We start from the raw sequence: 18,868 nt of genomic DNA, 5'->3' as shown, positions 1-18,868 counted from the left end.
AATCTATTATAAACTTTACAGGGGACACAAGTATCTTCATGCCCCTTTCCCACTTGGAAAGATCTATCCACATACTTCATCCCAGATATCTTTCTCACCAATTTTCTAGTCATGTTCTTTCCAAGTCTCTGAACAATCAACCAACCCATTGGTTACAGCCAATGACTCAGCGAACAATTGCACATCTGGCCATTTCCTCTTCCAAACAAAATGTATAACCAAGTGTACTGTCCAGAGAACTGCCCACTGGCCACACAGGAGAGATAAAGAGAGATGTTGTGGAAACCACCACCTCTGCATCTTTCAAGTCCTTGAGGGTAATACTAATGTTTGCAATTCCTCCAGGAATGTGATACTATTTTCCTTGGCAGAGGCAACTCTAAAGACTTCTATTTAGTCTTTCCAACCAAAATAGCCTTCACTCCACAGGTTAGGGAATCAATATGAGAATTCTGCAAACTTCTAAGTACATCTATCCCAACTATACATTCTGGGACTGGAAAAATAACTACAAGATGAACTGAGGGACACAATGGACCTACTGTGAGTTGAACATTAGCCAAAACTCTATCGCCTGACCTCCCATAAGCCTGTACTTTATCTGGAAAGCCACAGTGTTTCTGGAGAAAATATTTTTTTTCTTTTACCACTTGTACACTTACAAAAAGATTGTAGGTTCCTCTGGGGAAAGACTGGAGAAAAGCTAACACTAAAACATTGATGTACTTTAGCAAAGTCCTTCCTCAGGGGAACCTGGAAACTCTTTCATTCAAGGGGTTTTAGGTCTGAAAACTGGCTCAAGTCTGAAAATTGGTTCACAGGCCAAGGTTGCCTTTTGCAACAATCCAACAGAGCATGTCTTTCATTTGAGAATATTTCTACATATACATATCAAACAAAAAATCAGTAGGGTTTTTTACTTATTTCATGCCTGGAAACACCATGATTGATTAGCCACTACCAAAGGTCCATGAGTCATGCCACCATAAAATTCACTTAGCCTATGTTGGCTATTATAATAACTATTATCACCTTGCCTTTGATGATTCAGGGCTACTTTAACAACCAATTAAACATTTAATTTGTCTAACTGAGCAGCAGCATCTCTGACCCTGAGGTCTGACAGAAGGAAAATGTTGACAGCATACCTTTTCAAATATGCTGGTGCATCTTCCACCATTTCATCTTATAGATTTAATAAAGAGCATGTCTTCTGGCCCTTCCATGGTGGAAGATTAGGTTTTATACAGTGTACCAACTCTAGTATTACAATTGCCCATAGTCTTAAAATCCTTCATCAACATTAAGTCAAAGATATCTATCAGGCATCTCCAACCCTGAAATAAGTCACCTTTGGACAAATGCTCCAACCAACCATTTGAACAAAATTCTGACACATTTTTAACTGTGTGAACTTATATATTAAACCTAGAATTTCTGCTCAGTGGACCCATAAATCCATAACTCACCTTGATCCAGTTTTATGTTTCCTCTGCCATTATATGGCACCTTTAAAATCCATTCTCATACATATTCCCCAAATTTCTGCTTGAATGAATTGGGAAACTCATTACCCTCTTTAGTAGTATAGTGTACCTTGTCATGAACTGCACTTTCTATCTCCCCTCTAGGAGCCTGCTTAGTCTTAAGTCTAGCTAACTGAGGGTCATCAGTATTGCCTTGCCTGGTATCTCCTTCAGAGAAAGTCACTGCTGATTTATCAGACAATGAAGGACTGACTTCCTCTGCCAGAGGTGGACAAAGGAAATTTTTTAAGAGATGGAGGTGGTATGGTAGTACATTTTCTGCTAAGGATAGAGAGACTACTTCCTCGGTGAGATAAACCATTGAAAATCTGAGGATCCAAAGTTCCTAGGTTTAACAGGTTCTCCACGCACATCTAGCCCCATATTAATTCAGGTAAACTTATAATGAGAGCATCGGTTTAATTTTCTGCAACTTGGGCTCTGGGGCTGCTTGAGAAAAGATTCTCTTCCAAGGCATGGTTGTTTATGCCCATCTGGAAGGGGGCATTTTTATCACTAAGTTTATTGTTGTTCTGCACCGGATTCTCAGATGCTAGAAGTTGGTTAATTTTATCATTGAGCTCATTTTTTATCTTTGCCAATCTATCCAGAAATGCTAATTTTTCTCATTTTTTCCACAAATGGTCAAAAGTTGTATATCTAAAGTTGCCAAATTTGTTGCCTCTCACAATTTTTGAATTAAGAATCATCACATGTATTTGTCTCCTTAACTTTATAAAACAGTTCAAACCATGGGTTTTCAGTACTTACTGAACTCCCAGGAGAGGCTTCAGTAACTGGAGAGGCTAACCGTAGGTATTGGTGAACTGGAAGGTTTTTTGCAGATACTTAAAAGATTGATGGTTATACATATCTTGCTCTAAAACCACTTCTGGTGTCAAAAATCTATATTAGTCAGGATTTTCTACAGAAGCAGAACTTATAGAATGAATCTATAAATATATAGAGAAAGGGAATTTTTAGAAGGTCTTCCAGGCTGTGGTACAGCTAATCCAACAATGGCTATCTACCAATAAAATGTCCAGGAATTCTATAGTTGCTCAGTGCACAAGGCTAGATGTCTCAGCTGGTCCTTGAAAAGTATCATTTATCTGCCAGATGTAATTGCCATCTCAGAAGCTTGCTGCTGAATATGTCAACCATTTGTAGTTTTTCCTGAACAATGTATGACTGGTTAAACTCAGCTATTCTGGCTCAAACTCCCTCCAAGCTGACTGATTCAATCTAGTTTCTATCAGCCACTAACTGAATTGCTCTACTTGGCCTCAAACTAACTCTGGCAATTTGTTCTAATCTTCTCTGACTCCTCCTTATTATGTGGCTTCAACTGCCTCTGCAGACCTGCACTGAACTTCAGGAACTCAGGACAAACCTCCACTGCACTGTACTGTACTCAACAGCACTGACTCTGAACCAACTCAATTCCCAACTCACTGGTGAATTCAACTCTCTCTCCCTGTACTGCTCTTAAGTAACAGATGGACAAATCCTGTCTCTGACTCATTCTGTCATATCTTACTCTGATTCATCACTGTCTCAATTGGACATCATTATTTGGGGTTAAAGGTGTATACTAAAGGATTCCAGCCGTGGGGATTAAAGGCTACATTCCATCAGGATCACACAAACCTAGGAGGTCTTTGGATGTTATCAGAGTAGTCATGTTGCTGACTTAAATTTTTTTCTACAGCACTTTAATATACAGAATCCCAAAGAAGTAGGCTCTAATGTCATTCAAAAAATGCCAATAAAGTGAGACCAGGCAGGTAAAGAGAGAGAACAATCTTCCTTCTTCCATATCCTTTACAAAGATTTCCATCAGAAAATGTGGCCCCTATTAAATGTGATCTTCCTACTTCAAATGATTTAATTAAGAAATAAGGCCTCACAGATGAACCCAGATGCTTGGGTTTTAGTTAATTCCGGGTATAGTCAGGTTGACAACCAAGACTAACTCCATCATGACAAGAAGCCTGTCTTAGTTATTCGTCTATTGCTGTGATAAAGCCTGAAGGTGAAAGTATTTACTTCATCTTTTAGCTTGTAGTCCATTATTATGGCATAGGTAAAATGTTAAGAATTAGATGCAATGTTAAAGCCTAGGTAAAATGATAAGTCCTAGACAACTATTACCTGTTTAACCAGCCATTATAAAGAAACTGTCTCATGTGTTTCTGCTGTTAAGAGGAAACTTTCTAATACCAAGTTGATTACATGTTCTGTTATGTTTTATGCTCTTGGAAACCAGTCATGATAGCAGTCAGAAGAACTGCTTTGTATAGTTAATCAAAATAAGCTTGGACCCAAATCAACAACCAAGTAGCAATTCTTGCAGCTCTATAAGTTTTTTATGGAATTTGCTTTTATAAGCTGCCCCTGGGATGGACCCCAACATAAGAAATATAAGAAACTCTTTAAAATAATATGTCCATTTTGTGTAGGAGTTGAGTAAATTTTAAGTTCCCAAGACCTCACTGGGTATTGACATCTTACTTGGCAGAAAGAAATATGTACTTCGGTAACTGATATCCTGGTTGGCAAATTAAGGCATGAATTAAACAAGACAAGTCCCCTGCAACAGTTGAATATCCCAACAAATAGGAGCAGGATAAATCTACAAAGACATGTTCCTAAGGAAATCCCCCTATCCTTAAATCCTGATTGCTAGAATATGTTGGCACAGATGTTAATAGCTCTCAGGCTTAAAAGGCCCTGTAGGATCTTAACTTGGATCATAGTTCAGCTCCTGAGCCTGAATCATGTCTCTGGGTATAGCATTCAATAATTCAATAAACCATCCCGATTTGATTGAGACTGGTGTTTAAGTGATTTATGCAGTGATTCCCAAACCTCAGCATCCATCACCCAGGAAAATCAGGGTAGGAGTGTTAGGAATCAGGGTCAAGCTTAAAGCCATCTTAGCTGAATTTCCAACTTTAGAGAGGTCATGCAAGGTATCTAGTTCTCTTTTCCCTTTTCCCTAGTTCAGCCCATGATGCCTTCTGCAGGTTAATTGCTTTAGTAAACAACTCTGTGAAAACAGAGATTATACTAAAAATACCGTTTGCAAAGGTTGTTTTCTATTTCCAACTTAAGTCTGGCCTGGATTCGTGCAACTCCCCATTATACACTTGGCATCAAACTGAGCATACTCTCCCAATTCTGCTAATCTTTCTTAAAGAGAAGATCCCCAAGTTTAATCATCTACAGCTGAGTACTGAGAAATTTTTCTCCAAAGGATATTATGTTCAGGAAGCTTTAGACTCTGCTGGCATCTCGACTTAAAACTCTTAATAAATGCCTCACTTCCTTCGTGTCTGTATCAGTCCTCTGTCAGTCAGTGGAACCAGAGAGCAGGAGTGAAAGATTTCTGACAACTGCTCTAACAAAAACATAATGAAATTCTTCTGATGAATTCTATTTTAACAGGTCATGACATCAGATTGACAGGTCCAGCAATTCATTTGATTGCTCAAGCTTTGCAGGGGAAAATGAATCTGAGAAAACCAGCTGATCAAAAAGTACAGCAAAGGTCGAACAAATCGGAGAAATGATCAGCCTAATGAGCTGCAAAATTATTTATTTGCTTGTAAAAAAGAAATTAGCCTTAGCTCCTCATACATCACCAATACCTGTCAGAGCTGATGGAACACAACTGCTCAAAGAGAAGCAGAGTAGAGGTATTCAGGTGTGCAACCCCTGGGGAGGGATGCTGGATTTTTAGCAATTTAAAACTCAGCAGAGACGTATTGAGAACCAAAATAATTAGGAAACCATTAATGAATGACTACAACATTTTGTCTGATGGGGTTCCCAGTTTATTAAGATTGTTGCTACACAAATGGAATGGAAGCCATGCCTTCTGGGTTGCTTTCTTATTTGGCTTCTATTTACCTTTCATTATGTCTAGTTCACTCAGAAGGTTTCAGAACTGTAAGAGACCCAGCCTCAAAATGAAAAGGCACATGGCACTCAAGGAGCAACATTAGATGTTGTCCTGTATGTAGACTTTACACACACTGCCTACTAAACTACACATGCATATCCTGTACACATAAGAATATGTATGCACACACGTGTGTATTTGCACACAGAAACATGAGCACATGCACACACAATCACACACATGTGTATACAGAGCTAATACAAATAAGCTTGTCAAATACCTTGACAAAAAAATGTACCTCAGAAAATTATCAGTTCCAGGAACTTTAAGAAAGAATACTATGTGAAGCTACTTAAGTGTCCTTCAACTAATTAGTGGATGATGAAAATGGGAAAAATAGATATAACAGAATTCTATTTGAATATAAAAGAAAAAATAAATTGTGACTTTGCAGATATAACTGCAAGTATTTGATACATAAAGTTTCTTTTATTATAAACTCAAAGAAATTTGTCCTTTTCACACTAAACCTAAATTCCTCAAATAGTGACATCTTATAAAATTGCAGAATAATGTCAAAACCCATAAAGTGATATTGCTGTTACAAATGTTCTTAGCTATACTTACTATTATAAACTTTCATTTCTTTTCACTATTTTCTATGTAGATTTTTTATTAATAATTTTATTCATTTACATTTCTAATGATATCCCCTTTCCCAGTTTCTCCTCCACAAAACTCTCATCCCAACCCCTCTCCCCTTTGCCTCTATGAGGGTATACCTCCACCCACTCACCCTCACCCACCTCACAGATCTAGCATCCCCCTACATCAAGCCTCCACAGGATGAGAGCCTCCCTTCCCATTGATGCCACAGAAGGCGATCCTCTGCTACATATGTATCTATAGTCATGGATCAGATCTTTCCATGAATAATCTTTAGTTGGTGGTTTGGTCCCTGGGAGCTCTTGGTGGTCCAGTTAATTGATATTGCTATTCCAAGAGGTTGCAATCCCCTTCAGTTCCTTCTGTCCTTACCCCTAGATCTTCAAGTGTGGAAGCTTCAATCCTACATAGAAGGGATAACAAAATAATCACAGGAGGTAGAGGGAAGAAAGGACCTGAGAGGGAAAGAGGAGGAGGAGAGAAAAGGGAGTCAGGATGAGGTATGAGAAGGGACAGGAGAGAAGTACAGAGAGGGTCAGGAAACTGATGGGGAACTGAGGGTAGCCACTAGAAAGTCCCAGATGCCAGGGTAGTGAGAGACTCCCAGGACCCAGCAAGGATGACTTTAGCTGAAATACCCAACAAAGTGGAGACAACCTATAGAGACCATCTCCAGTAAATGGGCATGGCCCCAGTTAAGGAATAGAGTCCCTCAACCATCTCAAAATTTTTAACTCAGAATTGTTCCTGTCCAAAGCAAAGACAGACAGAAAATGGAGCAGAGACTGAAGTAAAGGCCATCTAGTGGCCACCCCACCTCAGGATCCATCTCATCTGCAGACACCAAACCCCAACACTATTGCTGATGCCAAGACGTACTTGTGTTTGCTGACAGGAGCCCGGTATGGCTGTTCTCTGAGAGGTTTTGCCAGCACCAGGCTAATACAGATACAGATTCTCACAGCCAATCATGGTAGCTGGCCTGAGCCCAGCTACCTCTGTCTAGATTTTTATTTGTATGTGTATGAATATGTGTCATTGTGTCTAATATTGTCTAGTGTATACATTCACTAAGCCATCACTGCTGTCAGGACATTGATCTGCTCAATTGTCACAAAGGACACCTTCATACCATCCTTTCATGTCAACATTGTTACCCAACCCATCTTTAACAGCTTTCTTCACAGAAATACTAATCTGGTCTCCTTATCTTCACTTTGTTGTAGTTATTGGGCATTATATAAGTTGTAATTATATAAGAGATAAAAGCTTAACATTTTTACTGAGAATGCTACATGTGTGATGACAGGTTATTTCCTATCAATATTTTCTTCACTGTTGAGCAACATTTCATTATGGGCATGTCTATAATTTCTCTATTCAACCATTGACAGGCATTTGGGTTTCTTCTAATTTTTACAACTATAAATGAAGTAGCTATAAACATTCACATTACAAAATTTCTGGATCATATGTTATAAACATGTTTAGTCTTAAAAGGAACTGTCATTTTTTTGTCAGAGTGGCTATACAGTCTTAGACCCTTGCCAACAATATAAAAGAGATCAATTTTCTCTGTTTTACCATGAGTATTTGGTATTAACACATTTTTATCTAGTATTGGTACCATGAATCATGGTGGTGGTCAAAAATAATTTTGAGAGCTGACATCTAAGGATATCAAAGAAGTTATTGACCAGCTCAAGCTGGGAAAACTACATGATTTGGTCCAAAGAAAGGATGCTTCTACTGTGAGCCTAATTAAAATCTTATCTCTATGACTGAGCCATCCAAAAGATCTTGGCTTTGCTGTATAAGCAAGCCTTTAACTTTTTATTCAATTGAAATATGTTACTGGAGAAATCAAATATAAACCTTTCATCTAAAAGAATGTAGGTAGATCAAAATGTTTACAGTATCTAGGTGTCAAACCTTTGGACCTTGAAACATGAGACCATGATCTAGAAATACGTTTGTCGACATTTCTAACTGTCCTAGGACACATGCAGCTCACAGACCACAAGCTTAAACACACTTAGATCTATGAAATGTTTTTCTTTGGCCAATGAATTAATGTTTTGTTCTACAACTAAACTTAAAATGACAATATAGATTGGCAAAACAGAACTTGCTGAAAAATAATGTAATCCCATTCAAAATTTGATATTAAAACTCATCTCTAATAGATTAGAAACAACCTTCTTATATTTTAAAGCATATGAATGCATGTACACTAGCATTCTTGGTCTCATGGCCATCTCAAGCCTCACATAAGCTATCACAACTGGCATTTAGGTGTGTGATAAAGTTGTACCACCCAGCATCATTACATCCTAAACAAGAAAGTAAAGATTTCCAGAAGAAATCATCAGGAGCATCAAAGACAGGGAAACAAGGGGCATGAGTGGGAAACTAGGAGCTTCAGAGAAGAACTGGTAGACTCCAAAGTTAACCAAGGATACCATCAAGCTATTGTCAGAATGCCACTAAAGAGGATCTTCACTTCTTAATTGTGTGTGTGTGTGTGTGTGTGTTTATACGAATCACATGTATGCATGGTGTCAAAAAAGAATATACGAGGGTATCTAACCCCTAGACTGGAACTATAGGTAGTTATGAACACTAGGTGGGTGCTAGTAACTAAACTTAGGTCCTCTGCAAGAGCAGTAGGTGTTCTTAATGCCTGAGTATCTCTCCAGCCCCTTCAAACAGGATCTTTTAGATATATTTAAGTCTCAACAGAAACAGAACTAAATTAAATATTAGAGTTCATTTAGATTTTAATATAAATCATAAAAAAAGTTTTGATATATAGCCTGAGACATTTGGATACATGTTCTGGTGCCAGGACAATGACTCAGCAGATAATCAACTTGCTACCAAAGCTGAAGACCTTAGTCTGATACCCAGGGTTCACAAGATGTAAGGGAAGAACTGACTTCCTCAACTTGTTCTCTAACCTCCATACATATATGGTGGCACACATAAACACGTCCATAAATTAAATAGATAGAAGATAGATAGATAGATAGATAGATAGATAGATAGATAGATAGATAGATAGATAGAGACAGACAGACAGACAGATCACATATCCTAAGGCACTTGTATATATTTGTGGAAACCACCATATAAGTGTTCATTCTGGGTTATGAATAGAAAGGGTCTTTAGTGATTTTACTGGATTCTGTTCTTCATGTGTCAGTGACACTGTGACACTACTTGGATTATTTTTCTTGCAGTGCTTAAGTTGGAAGTTTGAAAATAAGGAAGACTTTTCTGTAGACATCCAAGAACTAAATATGTCACATTGTTTACTGACAATGAACTTAAGAGATAGTTGGCATCTCTAAAACCTCATTTGTACACAGTGTCTTGGGCCTTCGCATAACACTCAGAAGAGAGTGTGTGAGTGTCAGCTTGCTTGAGTTTCTGGAGCATGTGCAGAGATTCAGTGTAACTATGTGCTCAAATGCACTGAAGAGAAAAGTCTTGCTTTCTATTTCTACATAATGTATTCTCTGGAGTGGTGGGTCTCCCTATTGGTATAAAAAGTTTTCCACTTAGTTACTCTAAAACAAGGTGATACTTTTGCCTCTAATGTCAAAATATTGAAGGATAAATAATGGAAATTTCCATTAAAGGATAATATACTGAAGCAAGCAGAATTACAGTGTAATTTTTCATTCTACCTAGATGAGATCTTAAGAATAAAATTAAGAGAATCTTAAACCTCTTGCGATGATGACTTTATCAGAAAATAAAGATGGCATTGTGGTGATATTTAAGACATTATCATAGAAGACTACTTCATTATAAATACATATGCCCCTGTGGGCATTGTTCTTTTAGCTGTCCTGGGCAATTGCTCAGCCAATCTAATAAATCTGAACTGCTTTCTAATTTGTGTGTAAAGATGAAGTTATTGGAAACTTATCATGAATACTAAAGAAAAATTCCATGCACTGGGGAAAATGCACCTGTGCATTGCTATTCTCCGGCTGACTCTCTAACTGCCGCCATTAATATTTTTTGTGTTTCTCACAGCTGTCAGAACGTGCTGGCTTCTGCTTTATTCTCGGCACCTAAACCCATCTTTGCTGCTGCATGGTCTGCATGCTAATGCTCAACCAAGGCATATTATTCACTCTAATTTTGATTTTTATCAAAGGCAGGACATGGATTTTAAATGCTATAACAGTTCGTACTAATTAGAAGAGCTATTTAACAGCCAGTCTTGAGTTTCTCAAAGACTATGGGATAAATAAGAAATGGGCTTCACAATTTAGATGATAATAAGAGCATAGAAATATTTTAAATGTTTATTTTGTGTTTTAAATCCAATGGGGTACTATTTTCAAATATCAGAAATCAGAGGATTATCACCTTATATACAAGAGTCAGCCTGGAGATTTAAAGTCAAATGGCACTCTAGGGATTGTTTAGCAGGTATGAAGATGAACACTCAAAATCACAGCACTCCTTAAAGGCAGAATCATGACAGTCACACAGTACAGCCTGACACCAAGCAGAAGGAAAATCTAAAGCATTTAAAAGCTAAAATACATAAACATACTAGGCTTTTGTTGTTGTTGTTGTTGTTGTTGTTACTTGAGACAAGTTTTCACTATATAGCTCAAGTTGGACCCAAACTTGCAATCCTCCTGTATTAACATCTAGAGTGCTAGAATTACAAACATATAGAGTTATACCACACCTGGCTTAAAATATAATTACCATTTTTTATGTGATAAAGTCACAAGAGTCAAGCTTTCTTCCTTACACATATGTTTTTCAGCTGAAACAATAATATCGTACCTTCTATGGAAGGGTTTTTTTTATTTTTTTATTCGATATAATTTATTTACATTTCAAATGATTTCCCTTTTCTAGTCCCCCCACTCCCCGAAAGTCCCGTAAGCCCCCTTCTTTTCCCCTGTCCTCCCACCCACCCCTTCCCACTTCCCCGTTCTGGTTTTGCCGAATACTGTTTCACTGAGTCTTTCCAGAACCAGGGGCCACTCCTCCTTTCTTCTTGTACCTCATTTGATGTGTGGATTATGTTTTGGGTATTCCAGTTTTCTAGGTTAATATCCACTTATTAGTGAGTGCATACCATGATTCACCTTTTGAGTCTGGGTTACCTCACTTAGTATGATATTCTCTAGCTCCATCCATTTGCCTAAGAATTTCATGAATTCATTGTTTCTAATGGCTGAATAGTACTCCATTGTGTAGATATACCACATTTTTTTGCATCCACTTTTCTGTTGAGGGATACCTGGGTTCTTTCCAGCTTCTGGCAATTATAAATAGGGCTGCTATGAACATAGTAGAACATGTATCCTTATTACATGGTGGGGAGTCTTCTGGGTATATGCCCAGGAGTGGTATAGCAGGATCTTCTGGAAGTGAGGTGCCCAGTTTTCGGAGGAACCACCAGACTGATTTCCAGAGTGGTTGTACCAATTTGCAACCCCACCAGCAGTGGAGGAGTGTTCCTCTTTCTCCACACCCTCTCCAACACCTGCTGTCTCCTGAATTTTTAATCTTAGCCATTCTGACTGGTGTAAGATGAAATCTTAGGGTTGTTTTGATTTGCATTTCCCTAATGACTAATGAAGTTGAGCATTTTTTAAGCATTGAACTTCTCCGCCATCCGAAGTTCTTCAGGTGAGAATTCTTTGTTTAACCCTGTACCCCATTTTTTAATAGGGTTGTTTGGTTTTCTGGGAAGGGTTTTTTTTTATTATTTTTAAAGACAAAACAGATTCATTAAGATGTAATTGTATGTTGTACAATTCACCCATATGAACTGTATAACTCTTTGGCCTTCGCTACTGTTCACAAATTGTGCCACTATCAGCACAATTAACTTCCAGGCATTAATTCACTTTAATCACATGAAAGAGGAAAGCTGAAACCATGAATTGATGTTCATATTTTCAACCAGTAGCATTTAAGATTCTGAGTCCAATCAGAAAGGAAAATTTCCTTGGCTGAAGTGTTCACGAATGTGCCAGTATTCACCCCTCCTTCTATGCCTAGTCAACTTGTATTTCCTAAAGCTCACTTTCTTCATAAGAGCTCATGTGTGCCCTCTCTACCAACACTTATTGTTCTTGTGAGCACTTACCCTATATTATGACTGGGTATACACATCTGACCTTCAGGCTTCTGTGGAAGTCATAAATATAAATTCACCAGAAGAGCTGAAATTGGCCACATTTCAAAATATCACAGCATTACTCCTGTTCCTACCAACCTTATCCTGTCAACACTGTACTCAACTTCCAAGGCCAACCAGGTCTACACAGCCTGTGCTCCAGACAAGCCTGATAAGTGTAGCTCTCACCACTCATCAAAGAAACATCATTTTTCAGGAAATGGAGGCCACAACTTATCAAAATGCAGAAAATAACTCATGGTGGGGTGGCTGGTTCATCGCCCTAGTTAATATGTCTACAACACAAGCCCTACTTATTCTTAGGAATCATGGAACATCAAGGAAAAGGGGACAAAATGGTTGTAAGAACCAGAGAACCAGGCCATCTGCCATATAATTGTGTCTTCCATTTTATGACAGGGAGCTATACCCATAAAATCTCAACCGTATGGCTACCTAAACAAGACCTGGGCAATCTTAATGCCAGTTGACATACCAGTGTGGATGAGGAAAGTCTCATGGGCCACGTCCCTAGATAAAGAGCTACAGGCAGTTAATTACTGCTGAGAGAGGGAGAGTTAGTCTTCTCCAGAGATGAGCCTTGTAATTGGTTATACTTAATGGATTCAGCAGGTTGTATTTACATACATACACACCACATACCACACACACACCCCACACACATGACACATCACAACACACACACACACACACACACGGGGGGGGGGGGGTGTCATACTTTCTATAGAGAATTGGAAGCATGGAGGAGCTGGAGAGGGGAGACAGTAAGGAAATGTTGGAAATAGAGTACACATATATGATTTTTTTTAAAAAATCAATAAATAAAAATTTCACAGTATTCTGCTACAATAATTTTCTACTTTGGGTAGAATATTGATAATTTTAGTATTTATAGAATGTGCAGAGCTGTGATTTCCACATCAAATACTCCTTGGAAGACACAACTTGACTCATGTGAATATTTAGGCTCTTAATTAGCTCATGATTATTAAGTCACTGACTCCTCTGGGGGCCTTGCAGCATGCCCACAGTCCACCTAGGCAATGCACACTCTAGGATCTCCAAGTGGATAGGTCTCGGCAGTCTTAGATCTCAAATTAGCGGAAACCCAAGCCTGGAGGGATACAGAGCACACCTGCTGCTCTAATCACAGAGAAGAGGCTCCGTGAACAAGAGAACAGAACGTGTCAGGCAAGCCACTTTGAAAAATGTTCTTAATGATATCCACATTAGTGAATTTATATAGTCTGATAAATAAATCACTAAGAGATAGCTTGGTAAGAGTTTATGAGTTTTCTTCAAGATAAAGGAAAAAATGATGACTAAGCTCGGTTGGTCCTCCAATGTGTGGGTTCACAGATTCAGCCAATCACAGATCGAAAATATTTTTCTTTAAATTCCAGAAAGCCACATACATAAAGGTGAATTTTGAGTTTGCTAAATGCTAATAGTGAATCATGTAAACTTACGTTCAAGCATTCTGTGAGGAATTATAAGTACTCTAGGGATTATCTGAAGCATTAAGGAAACAGGCTTCAGCTCTCCACAGTCTGGACCGTTTATTTCCGGCACCAGAGCATTTTGTTAGCCATGGACACCCGGGATCCCACTCTGATTGGACATAAACAATTATTTTATTAATTAGACTTTTTTTAGTTATAAACACAAATAAGACAAATTCAGTTTGAAAGACATACTTTTGATTTCTTACACTTTCTACTAACTGAAAAATTGTAAGCCAAGGTATAGATGTTTCTGTTTAATATATATATATATATATATATATGGGGGGGATCTAGTGTAATTGAGAAGAAAAAGTGGATTGATGGGAGTGGGAGAAAAATCAGATAAGGTAATAAGGATGGATGTGATTGGCTTACACTCTGTACATGCATGAAGATATCCTAATAAAACCCATTATTATGCATAATTAACTTGCAAATATTTTTTTAAATTATGCGACAATGAAACATTGGTAAACTGGCAGAAAAATATGCATATTTTTGTAAATTGTTAAATAATATAATTTCTGAGATGTCACTAAATTCATTACATTGGACTACTTACAATCATATATGTAAAACACAAATGTATTGAGCAAAAAGAAAATGCTTTCTAAAGAATAAGAAAAGGAAGGACCCACAAAAAGTAAAATACAGTTGGGTGCTTGGCCAATATGCACTAAAAGATAGTATGGTCAACAAAATTTGTTTGCCTGCCTTTTGCCTATGAGGCATGAAGGGAAGTTTGGCTTCTAACTCCATTTTAAAGAAAATTGTAGAAATAGGTTTAGGACAATTTTTATTGTTCTAAAATTAAATCATTCTTATATATCAAGTTTCTTCAGAACCAGAATATGAATATTTTGTGGAATTTCTATATTGTGTTGGTGGGCTGAGGCAAAAGGCTAAGTGGGAGAGAGCCTCAGCCTATATAAAGTCATAGTGGCTATATACACCAATCTATGTTATTTTGTTTATTTGGGGCTTTGAGGTGTGAGGTGTGTGTGTGTGTGTGTGTGTGTGTGTGTGTGTGTGTGTGTGTGTGTATGTGGTTGTCTGTGTGGTTGTTGTTGCTATTGTTGTGGTTGTGGTTGTTGTTGGAGAAAGGGTTGCACTGTGTAGTTTTGCTGATCTGGCCAGCCTCATGTTCACAGAAATTAACCTGCCTCTGGCTCTGCCACTACGTTCTTAATAATGTGTCCTAGCTTGCATTTCTATTGCTGCAATTATATACCTTGACCAACAGCAAGCTGTGGAGGGAAGGGATTTTCAGCTTATAGTTTATATTCAAACTAAAAGGGAAATAGGGGCAGGGACTCAGAGCAGGCACCTGACAGCAGGAACTGAGGCCAGAGTATGGCAGAGTGCTGCTTGCAGGCTTTCTCCTCATGGCTGGCTCAGCCCACTTTCTTATATAACCCAGGACAACCTGCCCAGTGGTGGTAGCACCTTCAGCAAGCTAGACCCTCCTACATCAGTCATTTATCAAGGAAACACCCTACTCCACAGGCAAGCTGGAGGTATGCTCTCAATTGAGGGTTGTCTTCCCAGATAATGATAGGTTTGTGTCAAGCTGACAGAAACCAACCAGGTCATCATCACATTGATCTTATAATGAATCCAAGACACAGGAATATAAATAACCTAATTTCTCTATTCTGCAAATTCTTAGAATTACACCTGAATGTAAGACAGATAGAAAATGGGAGAACAACCATAAGGTATACATAACTTCTTTGCAAATGAATTAGTAAGAAATAATATACCCTTTAAATGAAATAGTCATTTAACAAAATGTCTCCTTCAGTGACCTGGAAAATTATGAGTTTCTACCCATTTAATTATATTACCTACTAACATAAGGACTAAAAACCCAACAAAACTTCCCACTGCAGAATTTTGAGTTTCTACAATCTTACCATATACCCAAATATATCACGGAGAAATGTAAGGTCCAAAATAGAAAATGTTGCAAAAATGTTTCTCCCTGTATAATATAAATAGTTGGTTGCAACATGCAGTACGCTCTGTTTTCCAAAGCATGCCTCGATGGTTCTGCTCCACAGCGCCCACATCCTCGTGGCACATGATGACATCTGTCTCTGTTGACTGTCACCATTGTTTTGACTGCCTTTAACCCACTTGGCAACTTGAGAATCGTTTTGTCAGGATCTGTGTCCATAAAGTGGCCATGGTGTGGCCTTTGTTGATAAACTGGCCTCACTTCACTGACATGTTTTCTGTCTTGAACATAGTGACAATGAGTCCAATCCACGGTGACAGCCAGAACTGGGAAAATTCTACAGTGCTCTTTTGAGTGTAGGATGTAGAAGACCTAGTTAAATGATCTTTCAGAAATGTGAGAGAGTGGCTGCTTTATATCCCTTCTTGCAAACAGGGATTAAGCTCTTTGAAAATGCTTATCAACTACATTAATTAAAAACATATCAGAATCTACCTTACTGATTTGTATTTGCTATCTCTGTATGTTTGTCTGTTTCTCCATTGAGGATACTGTGTTCTTTGAACTGGAATAGTACCTGATATCCTGAATACCATTCTACACTTGAGGATATATTAAGGGATAAACAGCCAGTATCTCTTTGATCCAAAATACCCGAGAGAGAATAGAGAAAATGTTATTCATGGAAATTCCGCAGGGCCTGGAAAAGCACTTCTCTGCAGCCTCTATATGAAGAAAGTTGTTTTGGTCTTTGACATCTGCAGGCTTTAGGGACAGAACAGGCATGAGAAAAACAGTGGGCAGTTGTGAGTGTGTGGTTGGAAGCAATCCACATGAGTACTAAGAGAAGATTAGCTGAGAGGCTGGAGAGCTGGCTCAGCAGTTAAGAGCACTGGCTACTCTTGTAGAAAGTAGAGCCAGACTGAGACCTGCCTCCTGAACTACAGGGCCTGCCTCCAGTGACCCACTTTCTTTAGCAAAACTCCACCTTCTAGAGTTTTCTTACCCGCTTTCCCTCCGCAAGCTGAAGCTCCCACCTTTTATATGAGTGTTAGGAATCCAAACTCATGTTCTCATGCAGCACAGCAGGTCCATGCAGCACCATACGTGCCCTCTCTCCAGTCCCTCCTTCCTATAGGCTTAATTTCATTAAATAATAACTATATCAGTTCCCAAGCTAGAAACATCATTTATACTCAACTCCATGGTCACGACTCTCAGGTACAAACACACATTTACATAAACAAATAAGTAAACCCAAGAGCAATGCTTCCTGTGATGTTAATGTACACTGACAACTTCATAGAGTATAGAACTCTACAGAAGGTGAGTCCCCAGGCATATCTCTCAGGGATGATCTAGATGAGGTTAGCGTCTGGATGTGCCCACCAGTGAGACTCTCTCAATCGAGTTGTTGACTGAGATGGGAAGACTTGTCCACTATGGGTGGCGCCATTCTCTGCCCTGGGATCCTGGACCTTATATATGAAAGTTAACTGAGCAAAAGCATCCATTGTTCTCTGCATCTTGACTGTAGATACAGTGTGAACAGTCCCCTCAAGCTCCTGCTTCATGGAGCAACTGCCATGGCCAACTGCAATCTCAAATTGTAAGCCAAATAAACCCTTTCTCCTTGAAGTTACTTTCTCCGGGGTATTTTATCACAGCAACAAGAAAAGAAACCAAGATAGTTCCCAAAGCCACTGTCTTATTTGTATCTTGATCACCTCCTCTTCTGTGGTACCTATGAAAGCTTCCTGGTGGGCTCCTACCAACAACTGCTATACACCCTTAATTTGTCATGAGTGTCACAACCATTACAATTCAATCCACACATTTTACTATGCTGCTTGAAATCTCTGTGAGCACTTCACTCCCTACCAGTGAAATCCAAAGTCTTTACCCAGCATGCAAAGCCCAGCAAGCTGCTACCCACTTCTTCCCCAACTCTGCTTCTAAACATATCTCCAGTGATCCACAGCTTTCCCTCTGCCTTTCTAGTCCTTTTTGTATCTCATTAACTATCTGCCCATCTGAGTTGAACCTCCTTGAATTTCTTTGGCATCAAGTTGCCTTCTTCCAGGCTTCCACAGCACATACTTCAAATATCCAGCAGAGACTTAAATTCTTATGTTGAAATACTAATCCACATAGTACTGGTATTAGGAGATGGAGCTTTTATGATGTGATTATGTCATGAGGGCAGAGCCCTATAAATAGATTTAATGTTCTTGTAAAATAACAGAGAACGCCCCTGCTCACTGCTGCATCAGCACAGTGAGATGAAAATAAGCGAAAACACAAGATGCCCCCCACCAGACACTAGAGACCTTTGATCTTAGATGCCTCAACCTCTAAAAATGAAGGAAGTAAATGTTTATAAGGCACCTGGCTTATGGTAGTTTGATGCAACAGCTTGAGAAAACTAAAACTTAATCCCTTAATCATAAAGAAAAGGAATATCTTAGTGTCCATGTCCCCATAAGATGTTTCTTTTTTTCTTTTTACTTTTTTAGATTTTAGTTTGTAAATGGAACATTTTTCTTTCTTATTTATTTATTTATTCATTCCAGATTATATCCCCCCCCCATCTACCCTCTGACTGTTCCACATCCCATACCTCCTCCCTACACCCCTGTCACCACAAGGATGTCCCCACCACCCACAACCAACCAACTAGACCTCTAAGCTCCCTGGGGCCTTCAGTCTCTTGAGGGTGAGGTGCATCTTCTCTGACTGAACCCAGACCCGGCAGTCCTCTGCTGTATGTGTGTTGGGGGCCTCGTATCGGCTGGTGTGTGCTGCCTGGATGGTGGTGCAGTGTCAGGGGTCCAGGTTAATTGAGACTGCTGGTCCTTCTACAGGGTCACCCTCTTCTTCAGCTTCTTCCCGCCTTACAGGGTCACCCTCTTCTTCAGCTTCTTCCCGCCTTTTGCTAATTCAATCACAGGGGTCAGCAGCTTCTGTCCATTGGTTGGGTACAAATATCTGCATCTGACTCTTTCAGCTGCTTGTCGGGTCTTTTGAAGGGCAGCCATGATAGGTCCATTTTTGTGAGTGCTCCATATCCTCAGTAATAGTGTCAGGCCTTGGGACCTCCCCTTGAGCTGGATCCCA

The 18,868-nt window shown here is 39.0% G+C and overlaps 1 pseudogene; it reads right to left on the bottom strand.

Annotated features, from left to right (window-relative positions):
- The window catches only part of LOC127687919 (serine/threonine-protein kinase Chk2-like), a 111,018-nt pseudogene extending 95,155 nt beyond the window's left edge, over window positions 1-15,863 (bottom strand).
- Between the last annotated feature and the right edge of the window lie 3,005 nt (window positions 15,864-18,868).

The sequence above is a fragment of the Apodemus sylvaticus genome, chromosome 6, assembly GCF_947179515.1.
Source record: "Apodemus sylvaticus chromosome 6, mApoSyl1.1, whole genome shotgun sequence".
Classification (NCBI taxonomy): domain Eukaryota; kingdom Metazoa; phylum Chordata; class Mammalia; order Rodentia; family Muridae; genus Apodemus; species Apodemus sylvaticus.
This window is presented reverse-complemented; position numbering and strand designations above follow the sequence as displayed.